Source organism: Phocoena sinus, chromosome 4, assembly GCF_008692025.1.
Source record: "Phocoena sinus isolate mPhoSin1 chromosome 4, mPhoSin1.pri, whole genome shotgun sequence".
Classification (NCBI taxonomy): Eukaryota; Metazoa; Chordata; class Mammalia; order Artiodactyla; family Phocoenidae; genus Phocoena; species Phocoena sinus.
Window position 1 is genome coordinate 63,399,997 of NC_045766.1, and position 13,466 is coordinate 63,413,462.

Below are 13,466 nucleotides of genomic sequence, written 5' to 3' on the forward strand. Positions count from 1 at the left end.
CAGCGGGCACTGTTTAGCAGCTGAGAGAAGACCTCTGCTATTCCTAAGGCAACATCCTTCTATCTGTAGTCACGGTAAATTCAGAAATCCTTGCTTTTCCTGGGCAGGAGTAGAAAAGACATTGGGAATGAGAATGTTAGAATACATAAGTCATCTTTTCTTGTAAAGGAAAAAAAAAACCCAAATGTTCTTTGCTGAAAGCTCTATAGGAGGCGATGGTTCTCAAGGTTTGGGGGAACCACCTGAGGGAATTCGGAAGAAGACATACAGACCAGAGCAGCACAAGTCCAGACAGCTGTCTGGCTGGAGTGGGGGTTAGGTGATCTATATGAAGAGGTAGCCATACTCCCAAACTCTGGAAAACTTAAAATGCGTCTAGTGAGAGGTGGTGGTAGTAGGGCCACCTAAGGGCATCCTCTAGTCATGAAAATGCCTCAGGCTGTAGGTGTGGTCTCATGAGTAAGTACAGGACAGTAGCTCATGTGGTGTGATTTGAAAGGTAAGCCAGTCTCTCCTCCACTGATTTCTAAATTCCACTATTAGAGCTGCTTACCTTCCTTTTATGAGTCATTGAGTCACTCTGGAAATTCAAATACCACTCCCCTCAAGGCTGGCTAACATCCTAGTGACTGAAGCAGTTTTCTTTCCTCTTAGAACCATAAAAACATGATTAAAGGGAAGGCCTGCTGGCTCCATTGTGGAGAGCCTGAGGGAGGCAGGGAGGGGGTGGATTCAGACAAAAACTTAGCATCTTTTCCTTTGAGCCCCTCCTAGCATGGTGGCTCTATCAGTCCTACCATCAGTCATTAAATCAGTTTAATGAGTTGTGAAATTAATGGGGTGTGCTATTCTAAAAACACATAATACAATAGCATAGAATGCAACGGAATGAGATGGAATTGAAAATAAGTGCATCTCCTTTCAGTTATACATACATGTATACACCTATCATAATATAAAGTGTATTTCTTATTCTAGGTTGAGGTTTAAAAAATGTTGAAAAGTCATCAACCTCATAGGACAAGGAATAAAGACCAATGTTACCAAAAAACAAGCCCAGTTTTAATAAAAGAGAATCCATCATAGACAGTCAGACTTGAAGGCAAGTCTGGGAGTCTGGAGCATACGAGGAATGGTGGAGGGGTGGCAGATCTGGACAGTTCTCTGCAGTGGCAAATAGACTTGGTTGGTGTGGACCTGGAGGGCTGAACTAGAGCTGAGAGAAAATGCTGGAGGGAGATCTTCTCTAAGGAGATTCTCTGTAAGGAAGACCTTCCATTAGTCAGCACTCTCCAACAGTAGGAGGAAATGCATGGCAAGGGAGTGAGATGCCTGCATCTTTGGGAACATCCAAATTCAAGTTTCTCTCCTTGAAAGGTCTAATTCTGGGGGCTTCCCTGGCAGTCCAGTAGTTAAGACTTGGTGCTTCCACTGCAGGGGGTGAGGGTTCAATCCCTGGTGGGAGAAATAGGATCCCTCAGGCCGTAGGAAAAAAAAAAAAAAAAGAAAAAAAAATGTCATTCTCTTCTTAACCCACTGGCCAACTGGATTCTGCTTCTTAGCACCTGCTCTTGCCAAGGTTTCCAGTGTGAAACTTAATAAAGGGAAACCTCACTAAGATGGAGGCAGGAGGCCAAAAGGGGAAGCTCTCACACAGTAATACTGATGTCAATTGCAGGAGGAACTGTCAATTATAGACCCCAACAGAAGACTCATCAACAGGAAAGAATCATCAATTACAGGCCCCAACGGGAAAAGGTGTACATTGCATGCCTAGAAGAAATCTACTACCCTAGCAATTCAACCAATGAGTAACTGTCATCACCCTGAGCTCTCACTTTTGTCCAATGGACTTTTATTCAAAACATCCCCTCCCAACTTCCTCCTTTTTTTCTATAAAATAACATTCCTCTTTGTTTTTTGGACTTGCCTATGGCATTTGCTATAGCTTGCTTGTTCTGAATTGCAATTCCTTTGCTATTCCCAAATAAACCCATTTTTGCTGTAAAATAACTGGCTGTTTTATTTTTAAGGTCAAAACCAGTAACCCAGTTGTCAAATCCAACAGGCACCTTTCAGGCCTTCTTTGCTTTATTTGCTCTCTATGCAGCCTTGGCCTTTGCAGAAAACAACCCCCCCCCCCCCAAACTCTTTTATCTTTGTAAGTGTTCCTCCGCAGTCTCATTCCACTTTTTCTTTTGCCATTGTTAAATACTGGGTGTTTCCACAATCCTATCCTCAGCCCTCTCCTCACAGTGCACCCATTTCCTCAGGGATCTCATCCACTTCCACAGCTTCAATGACTCCCAGGCGTGCTGCTCCAGCCCTGCACTCTCCCTTCAATCCAGATCTGCATATCCAACTGTCTACTGTGACTCCCTACTCTGTCCCAAACTACCCTGAATCAGCACCTTTCCATGCCCCCAACCTGCCCTTCCTCTATATTCTGGTCATGCCCAGGAAGAGCCAATACTCAGGCCAGAGGCCTGAGGCTGAACCTAAGCTCCTCACCCTTTCTCTCCTGCCAAACCCAGGCACCAGTCTGGGAGTGTGACTGTCCATTGTGTGTTCCCTCGTCTCCACGATGCCAGGTGGCTTGTTAACTCAGACCCTCATCTGCCTGGTCTCTCACAACAGCCTCCTGCTGGTCCGCCTGCCTTGGGTTTTGTGTTCTTCCCCTTGGTCTGCTCTAAATTGCCAACCAAATCACATCTTTCCCAGTAATAAAATTCTTCAGTGGTTTCTATTGCCTATAGAATAAAAGGTAATCTTTTCATGATACACAAAGCTCTTTATGATCTGGCCTTTGATTATCAATTCAGTCCCAAAGCGGGACCCTTAGAAACATTTTCCACCATACAAGGGAATTCAGCATTGCAACTGGTATTAACACTGCTGCCAGACACATTTTATACTGTGCTCTATGCTTTACATATATTATCTAATTTAGTCCTCATAACAACCATGTAAATTAAGCATTGCCTTTCCTATTTTTAGACAGGAAATATAAGGCAAGATGCTTAGTAAATATGGTGAGGATACAGAAGGAACCCCCCAATGCTTTTGTTTAAAAATGCCTCTCTGATCTTATCATTCTGCACATTTCAGAAGCTCAGAACTCTAAGAGGACCCAGAGACACACAACATGAGAGAACACCACAGAACTTGAAGTCAGAAGGCAGGGGATTTGAGTCCTGACTCTGCCTCTTATAACTAGTTGACTTTATTTATTTATTTATTTATTAAACATCTTTATTGGGGTATAATTGCTTTACAATGGTGTGTTAGTTTCTGCTTTACAACAAAGTGAATCAGCTATACATATACATATGTTCCCATATGTCTTCCCTCTTGCGTCTCCCTCCCTCCCACTCTCCCCATCCCACCCTTCCAGGCTGTCACAAAGCACCGAGCTAATATCCCTGTGCCTTGCGGCTGCTTCCCCCCAGCTATCTACCTTACTACGTTTGTTAGTGTGTATATGTCCATGACTCTCTCTCGCCCTGTCAAAACTCACCCTTCCCCCTCCCCATATCCTTAAGTCCGTTCTCCAGTAGGTCTGCGTCTTTATTCCTATCTTACCCCTAGGTTTTTCATGACATTTTTTTCCCTTAAATTCCATATATATGTGTTAGCATACGGTATTTGTCTTTTTCTTTCTGACTTACTTCACTCTGTATGACAGATTCTAGGTCTATCCATCTCATTACAAATAGCTCAATTTCATTTCTTTTTAAGGCTGAGTAATATTCCATTGTGTATATGTGCCACATCTTCTTTATCCATTCATCCGATGATGGGCGCTTAGGTTGTTTCCATGTCCTGGCTATTGTAAATAGAGCTGCAATGAACATTTTGGTACATGACTCTTTTTGAATTTTGGTTTTCTCAGGGTATATGCCAAGTAGTGGGATTGCTGGGTCATATGGTAATTCTATTTGTAGTTTTTTAAGGAACCTCCATACTGTTCTCCACAGTGGCTGAACCAATTCACATTCCCACCAGCAGTGCAAGAGTGTCCCCTTTTCTCCACACCCTCTCCAGCATTTATTGTTTCTTGATTTTTTGATGATGGCCATTCTGACTGGTGTGAGATGATATCTCATTGTAGTTTTGATTTGCATTTCTCTAATGATTAATGATGTTGAGCATTCTTTCATGTGTTTGTTGGCATTCTGTATATCTTCTTTGGAGAAATGTCTATTTAGGTCTTCTGCCCATTTTTGGATGGGGTTGTTTGGTTTTTTGTTATTGAGCTGCATGAGCTGCTTGTAAATTTTGGAGATTAATCCTTTGTCAGTTGCTTCATTTGCAAATGTTTTCTCCCATTCTGAGGGTTGTCTTTTGGTCTTGGTTATGGTTTCCTTTGCTGTGCAAAAGCTTTGAAGTTTCATTAGGTCCCATTTGTTTATTTTTGTTTTTATTTCCATTACTCTAGGAGGTGGGTCAGAAAGGATCTTGCTGTGATTTATGTCATAGAGTGTTCTTCCTATGTTTTCTTCTAAGAGTTTGATAGTTTCTGGCCTTACATTTAGGTCTTTAATCCATTTTGAGCTTATTTTTGTGTATGGTGTTAGGGAGTGATCTAATCTCATACTTTTACATGTACCTGTCCAGTTTTCCCAGCACCATTTATTGAAGAGGCTGTCCTTTCTCCACTGTACATTCCTGCCTCCTTTATCAAAGATAAGGTGTCCATATGTGCGTGGGTTTATCTCTGGGCCTTCTATCCTGTTCCACTGATCTATCTTTCTGTTTTTGTGCCAGTACCATACTGTCTTGATTACTGTTGCTTTGTAATATAGTCTGAAGTCAGGGAGCCTTATTCCTCCAGCTCCTTTTTTCGTTCTAAAGATTGCTTTGGCTATTCGGGGTCTTTTGTGTTTCCATACAAATTGCGAAATTTTTTGTTCTAGTTCTGTGAAAAATGCCAGTGGTAGTTTGATAGGGATTGCATTGAATCTGTAGATTGCTTTGGGTAGTAGAGTCATTTTCACAATGTTGATTCTTCCCATCCAAGAACATGGTATATCTCTCCATCTATTTGTATCATCTTTAATTTCTTTCATCAGTGTCTTATAATTTTCTGCATACAGGTCTTTCGTATCCTTAGGTAGGTTTATTCCTAGATATTTTATTCTTTTTGTTGCAATGGTAAATGGGAGTGTTTTCTTGATTTCACTTTCAGATTTTTCATCATTAGTATATAGGAATGCCAGAGATTTCTGTGCATTAATTTTGTATCCTGCTACTTTACCAAATTCATTGATTAGCTCTAGTAGTTTTCTGGTAGCATCTTTAGGATTCTCTATGTATAGTATCATGTCATCTGCAAACAGTGACAGCTTTACTTCTTCTTTTCCGATTTGGATTCCTTTTATTTCCTTTTCTTCTCTGATTGCTGTGGCTAAAACTTCCAAAACTATGTTGAATAAGAGTGGTGAGAGTGGGCAACCTTGTCTTGTTCCTGATCTTAGTGGAAATGCTTTCAGTTTTTCACCATTGAGGATGATGTTTGCTGTGGGCTTGTCATATATGGCTTTTATTATGTTTAGGAAAGTTCCCTCTATGCCTACTTTCTGGAGGGTTTTTATCATAAATGGGTGTTGAATTTTGTCGAAAGCTTTCTCTGCATCTATTGAGATGATCATATGGTTTTTCTCCTTCAATTTGTTAATATGGTTTATCACATTGATAGATTTGCGTATATTGAAGAATCCTTGCATTCCTGGAATAAACCCCACTTGATCATGGTGTATGATCCTTTTAATGTGCTGTTGGATTCTGTTTGCTAGTATTTTGTTGAGGATTTTTGCATCTATGTTCATCAGTGATATTGGCCTGTAGTTTTCTTTCTTTGTGACATCCTTGTCTGGTTTTGGTATCAAGGTGATGGTGGCTTCGTAGAAGGAATTTGGGAGTGTTCCTCCCTCTGCTATATTTTGGAAGAGTTTGAGAAGGATAGGTGTTAGCTCTTCTCTAAACGTTTGATAGAATTCACCTGTGAAGCCATCTGGTCCTGGGCTTTTGTTTGTTGGAAGGTTTTTAATCACAGTTTCAATTTCAGTGCTTGTGATTGGTCTGTTCATATTTTCTATTTCTTCCTGATTCAGTCTTGGCAGGTTGTGCATTTCTAAGAATTTGTCCATTTCTTCCAGATTGTCCATTTTATTGGCATAGAGTTGCTTGTAGTAATCTCTCATGGTTTTTTTTATTTCTGCAGTGTCAGTTGTTACTTCTCCTTTTTCATTTCTAATTCTATTGATTTGAGTCTTCTCCCTTTTTTTCTTGATGAGTCTGGCTAGTGGTTTATCTATTTTGTTTATCTTCTCAAAGAACCAGCTTTTAGTTTTATTGATCTTTGCTATTGTTTCCTTCATTTCTTTTTCATTTATTTCTGATCTGATTTTTATGATTTCTTTCCTTCTGCTAGCTTTGGGGTTTTTTTGTTCTTCTTTCTCTAATTGCTTGAGGTGCAAGGTTAGGTTGTTTATTCGAGATGTTTCCTGCTTCTTAAGGTGGGCTTGTATTGCTATAAACTTCCCCCTTAGAACTGCTTTTGCTGCATCCCATAGGTTTTGGGTCGTTGTGTCTCCATTGTCATTTGTTTCTAGGTATTTTTTTATTTCCTCTTTGATTTCTTCAGTGATCACTTCATTATTAAGTAGTGTATTGTTTAGCCTCCATGTGTTTGTATTTTTTACAGATCTTTTCCTGTAATTGATATCTAGTCTCATGGCGTTGTGGTCGGAAAAGATACTTGATACAATTTCAGTTTTCTTAAATTTACCAAGGCTTGATTTGTGACCCAAGATATGATCTATCCTGGAGAATGTTCCATGAGCACTTGAGAAAAATGTGTATTCTGTTGTTTTTGGATGGAGTGTCCTATAAATATCAATTAAGTCCATCTTGTTTAATGTATCATTTAAAGCTTGTGTTTCCTTATTTATTTTCATTTTGGATGATCTGTCCATGGGTGAAAGTGGGGTGTTAAAGTCCCCTACTATGAATGTGTTACTGTTGATCTCCCCTTTTATGGTTGTTAGTATTTGCCTTATGTATTGAGGTGCTCCTATGTTGGGTGCATAAATATTTACAATTGTTATATCTTCTTCTTGGATCGATCCCTTGATCATTATGTAGTGTCCTTCTTTGTCCCTTTTAATAGTCCTTATTTTAAAGTCTATTTTGTCTGATATGAGAATTGCTACTCCAGCTTTCTTTTGGTTTCCATTTGCATGGAATATCTTTTTCCATCCCCTTACTTTCAGTCTGTATGTGTCTCTAGTTCTGAAGTGGGTCTCTTGTAGACAGCATATATAAGGGTCTTGTTTTTGTATCCATTCAGCCAATCTGTGTCTTTTGGTGGGAGCATTTAGTCCATTTACATTTAAGGTAATTATTGATATGTATGTTCCTATTTCCATTTTATATATTGTTTTGGGTTCGCTACTATAGGTCATTTCCTTCTCTTGTGTTTCGTGTCTAGAGAAGTTCCTTTAGCATTTGTTGTAAGGCTGGTTTGGTGGTGCTGAACTCTCTCAGCTTTTGCTTGTCTGTAAAGGTTTTAATTTCTCCATCAAATGTGAATGAGATCCTTGCTGGGTAGAGTAGTCTTGGTTTCAGGCTATTCTCCTTCATCACTTTCAGTATGTCCTGCCACTCCCTTCTGGCTTGTAGGGTTTCTGCTGAGAGATCAGCTGTTAACCTTATGGGGATTCCCTTGTGTGTTATTTGTTGTTTTTCCCTTGCTGCTTTTAATATGCTTTCTTTGTATTTAATTTTTGACAGTTTGATTAACATGTGTCTTGGCGTGTTTCTCCTTGTATTTATCCTGTATGGGACCCTCTGTGCTTCCTGGACTTGATTAACTATTTCCTTTCCCATATTAGGGAAGTTTTCAACTATAATCTCTTCAAATATTTTCTCAGTCCCTTTCTTTCTTTCTTCTTCTTCTGGAACCCCTATAATTCGAATGTTGGTGCGTTTCATGTTGTCCCAGAGGTCTCTGAGACTGTCCTCAGTTCTTTTCATTCTTTTTTCTTTATTCTGCTCTGCAGTAGTTATTTCCACTACTTTATCTTCCAGGTCACCTATCCGTTCTTCTGCCTCAGTTATTCTGCTATTGATCCTATCTAGAGTGATTTTAATTTCATTTATTGCATTGTTCATCGTTGCTTGTTTCATCTTTAGTTCTTGTAGGTCCTTGTTAACTGTTTCTTGCATTTTGTCCATTCTACTTCCAAGATTTCGGATCATCCTTACTATCATTATACTAGTTGACTTTAAACAATTTTTTTCATTTCTTGAATATTGGTTTCCTCATCTTAAAGATGGGAATAACTAATAAAAAAATCTGAGTTAGTATTAGGATTGAGTGAGTTAATATATGCAAAAAACAAACAAAAAAACCCCCAAACCCCACCTAGCATAATGTCTATCACACAATGGACACTCAATAAATAATTATTGTTATCATCCTATTGCAAATACAACCACTTAGCAACATGACAATCAGCTGACAGCATTTGGGTGCTTTGTGCTGTAACACAGATTTATGAACTTGATCTCATCCTGCTTCAGGTTGCTGTAATTTTGTAATTACTCATCAAACTTTTATCCACTAGTTTTAGCACCCACTGATGATTCTTTCCTGGATTAATTATTACTATGATAGTGAATTTCTAATTCCATCCTCCCTTCTATATTAGTTGGGATTCTACTGTGAGGTAGAGTTTTCCCTTCTTTCTTTCTTTATACTATACTATACCTTATACTATAAATACTACATATACTATCAATATATAAAATGTTTATATAAATATACATAATACATAAGTATAAATGTGTATTACTTTTACATATATTTACTTATATTCATGGACTCTTACTTTATTCAATGGCTTATAATCCATTACCATCATTATTTGTTTTGATTTTCAAATTGTCCCAGATTTGGCCACAGCAAGCTCATTCAAGGTGATTCCTTGTTCTTTAGACATATTCCTATCATTCTCTGATCACATCTTTATTTTCTGGTACTACAAAGTATTTCAGGATCATCTTTTTCTTCCTCAGTACTATCCTGAAATCAGTCATTTTCCCAAAGATCCCTGATTCTTTCTAGTGGGGAATGGTTTTTGAAACCAAGGTTTGGGTACTAGGTATGCTCGTTGCTACTGGGGTGTCACTACTTCTAGGCCCTGTCAGGGACAGAGCTAGGAAATATATTCACATGTACATACATATCTCATCTCTGGCTATTTATCTATCTTCCCGTCCGTCCGTCCATCCATCCATCCATCCATGCATTCATGTTAAAAACCCCAAGTTCATACTCATACACTCTGTCGTTCCATATTGTTAAACTCTTCTCCAACAAACTCTGTTTCCATTATCTACAACGTGCTTATTTTCTCAACCCTAAAATATACAGAAAGTAGTTTTGGAAGTGCTAGCCACATCTCTGTGAAAAATAGAGTTCAAGATTTATTTATAGTTCCTCTGTCTTCATCCAACTGCATATCTTCAAAGGACTATTTTCAGAAGTTACTTAGGTTAGTTCTTTCCCACTCCCATTCATTCCTGTTTGTATTTCACTGTAGGGTTATCCTCCATTCCCACTGATTCTTTTTTAGTATGGTTTCAAAAGTCAGAACTATATAAAAAGGTTTCTTCAGAGAAGTCTTGCTTTCCCCCGTTCCCTTTACTCTGTTTCCATCCCCCTCCTTATCATCTTTTCTCCACCCCATACTTACGTTTTCTAGTTTATTCTTCCTGCTTATTTTCACATCATTGAGCAGATATATGGATATTTTCTTATTTCCCCTTCTCTACCTACAAAAGGTAGCACATTGTAGATTGTCTTTTGCACATTGTTTTTTTCACTTAACAAAATGTCCCATGAATCATTCCATATCTTCATAGATATCCTCCTCATTTAGAACCAAATTTGACTGCAGCATTTACCTGCTTAAAACCCTTCAGAGGCCTCCACTGGCTTCCAGGATTAAAGGCAGGTTCTTTGGCCAGTTGCATTAGATCCTTCATCTGTGGCACAGCTCACCTCCCCGTCCTTACTCGAATGACCTCCGGCTCCACATGCCCCACGTTACAGCCAAGTCAACCTACTGTGTACTCCTAGCACCTAGCAAAGTATTTGGCACATGGTAGGACCTCATAAACGTTAGTTAAGGGACTGACAAACACACCATGCCTTTAATCTACCTGGAATTCCCTTCACTCCTTCCTTCCCATAACAAACCACTACTCATATGTCTGGCTGCAGATACAAAGGTCACTATAGTTTTTCTGAACTCTTCGAGCAAACCAAGCTGTTCTCCCAGCTGCATTCCCATAGAACACATACATTGTCTATATTTTCCTGTTGTAGTAGCTGACAGTCCCATGTGGGAGACAGACACCTTAACAGATAATTAACACACAGCTGGTAAGAGGAGTGGTACAGATAAATACAGGGAACTATGGGGCTAGCTACTGTGTCCGTAGCAGGCACAGGGCAGGTGGAAAGATTCCTGAAGTTGAGAAGGAGTACCAAGGTAAAGAGGTATATGTTGCAATAACTAAACAAATACTCCTGTTATTATCATTGCTGCTCCACTGCAGCTCAGTGCTTGGCTTCATAGTGGAAGAAACTGCACCATTCTTTTTTAAAAATTTTATTTTATATTAGAGAATATTGATTTACAATGTTGTGTTAGTTTCAGGTGTACAGTAAAGTGATTCATTTATATATATACATATATCCATTCTTCTTCAGATTCTTTTCCCATATAGGTTATTACAGACTATTGAGTAAAGTTCCCTGTGCTATACAGTAGGTCATTGCTGATTATTTATTTCATATATAGTAGTGTGTATTTGTTAATCCCAAACTCATAATTTATCCCTCCCTCCATGTTTCCCCTTTGGTAACCATAAGTTTGTTTTCTAAGTCTGTGAGTCTGTTTCTGTTTTGTAAATAAGTTCATTTGTACCATTTTGTTTTAGATTCCACATATAAGTGATATCATATGATATTTGTCTTTCTCTGTCTGACTTACTTCAGTTAGTATGATAATCTCTAGGTCCATCATGTTGCTGCAAATGGCATTATTGCATTCTTTTTTATGGCTGAGTAACATTCCATTGTATGTACCACATCTTCTTTATCCATTCCTCTGTTGATGGCCATCTAGGTTGCTTCCATATCCTGGCTATTGTAAATAGTACTGCAATGAACATTGGGGTGCCTGTGTCTTTTCGAATTATGGTTTTCTCCACATATATGCCCAGGAGTGGGATTGCTGGGTCACATGGTAGTTCTATTTTTAGTGAAACTGCACCATTCTTTTTTTTGTTTTTTAGAATAAACATAATTCAGTGTTTTTATTCATATTTTTGAAGTTTGTCTGAAATGTATTAATAAACCTTTACATAACTCGAAGGTGTGGCATAAGGCTTGTTTTTTTTAAAATTTACACATTCAAGATTGAATAACAAGTGTATTAATATAATTTTTTTTCCTTTTCAAATATAACTCAACACAGCTTTTATCCCAGTTTATTTCTCCATTTACTGGATGCATTTATGGAAGGCACATAACAGGTATTTTGTTTTCTATTATAGCAACTTAAATGTAGGTAAGACTTATATAAACCTACTTCTGTTATTTAAGGAAACTGGCAGATTTTCAAATAGTGCTACAAATTACTATGACACCAGATCCTATGGGTACGTTGAGAAAGCCTCTTCTTAGGCCAAAGGATAATTATTTTGCATGTCTTCTTATTTGTTAACTATAGGCTGACAACATGTAGAAAACTTGGGCTTAAAAAAATTGCTTTGCTGTTCGGAGTATATACTATAATCCCCCCCAGGCTATTATTTAAACCAGGGGCCTATTGCCTATAGGCCAAATCGGATCTGCCACTTGTTTTTGTAAATAGCTTAGTGAAACTGCACCACACTTAATTTCCATCGGGAAACACTGCCTGACTCTCCAGATGGTAACTGCTGACCATGCTCCCAAGTGACAGTCCCCTCTGGTTTTCCATCCTTTGATAGAGATGATGGCTACTGCACAAGAGGGCTTGCTCCAGCTGACATCTCTTGGCATTTATCTTTCATCGGCCTATCTTATCACTTCTCTCTTGGAGGCTCTTTGCAGTGCCAACAATCTTCTTATTACCACCCTGAACATCTCTGCTGACAGAAAAAAATGTAATCGGATCTTCTAAATAACACTCAGATTGGATATTGTCAGGCTTGGGTGGGAGAAGAGTGTTTTATGTCCCTACAGCTATGCCACTCTTAGCACTTGCTTCAGCTCCCCTGGCCTCAGTTTCCTTGTCTAAAAATGAGGGGGTGGGAGTCATGGTTTTGAACACATTTCCTAGCTCTGCAATTTCATATACTGGATCAAATCCTATTTGTTCTGTACAGATGCTGGCATGGAAATCACAAGTCAGAAGGAAGATGGCAAATTCAATAGGTATTGAATTGCACCCCAGGTCTCTCTATTCATTCCAATGAATCAGCCATCGCCAATTATCCAGGAACAAACACCTCTTCATCTCTTTGCTCTCATAAAGACATTAATTTATGAATATAGCATCAGATTGGGGGAGCTTGTTTATATGCGTCTGATGATTTATAACAGACTGTATTTTTAAAAGGGAAGAATCACTAAAAACTAGAAAGATACAAATCCCTCTCTCTCTTCCCAGACTTGTGACAAGTCACATCTTGATAACTGTACCATCTCTGGGCTTTCGCCCTTGCTGATCCTTCTTCAACTCTGCAACTCCTGTTCAGCCTTTGGAGTTCAGTTCAAGTGTCACCTACTCTAAGAAGCTCCCTTTAACTGCCTGGACGGGGCTGGACATATCTTCTCTGCTATCCAATAGCTCCTTGGGCTCTTCTCCATTGCGGCACCCACCACACTGCAGTGTACTTGCCCACCCTTTCCTGCGAGACTGAGCTCCTTCAGGGTGGAAACTGTGTTCTGCCCACTTTGTAGCTCTAGTTATTAGAGGACTTCTAAGTGTTCATTTCTTGACCACTAGAAAAGTGGTTCTCAACTTTCTTTGACTGAGACTATTCGCATGGAGCAAAAGTCCTACCACACCTGTTTGCACTTCCCAATAGAAAAAAGACTGGGTGCTAACGAAGAACTGGAGAGGAACAAAAGACACTAGTTGACGTAAAATTGATAATATTAGCTCTGCGTCACTTATAAAAAACATGAATTGGTGTATATATTTTAATATTAAAGTAATTACCCATAATTTTATAACTATAAACTATAATCTATAAACTTATAATAGTCACTTTATTAGGCTTAACTTACAGTACGCTAGGGGTTAACTTGCTTGAATTCATCAATGGACTGTCACTTTTGTCATAGTCTATTGCATTGATGGTTCATGCCTCCTGACATTCACGTCCTTTTAATTTTCTAC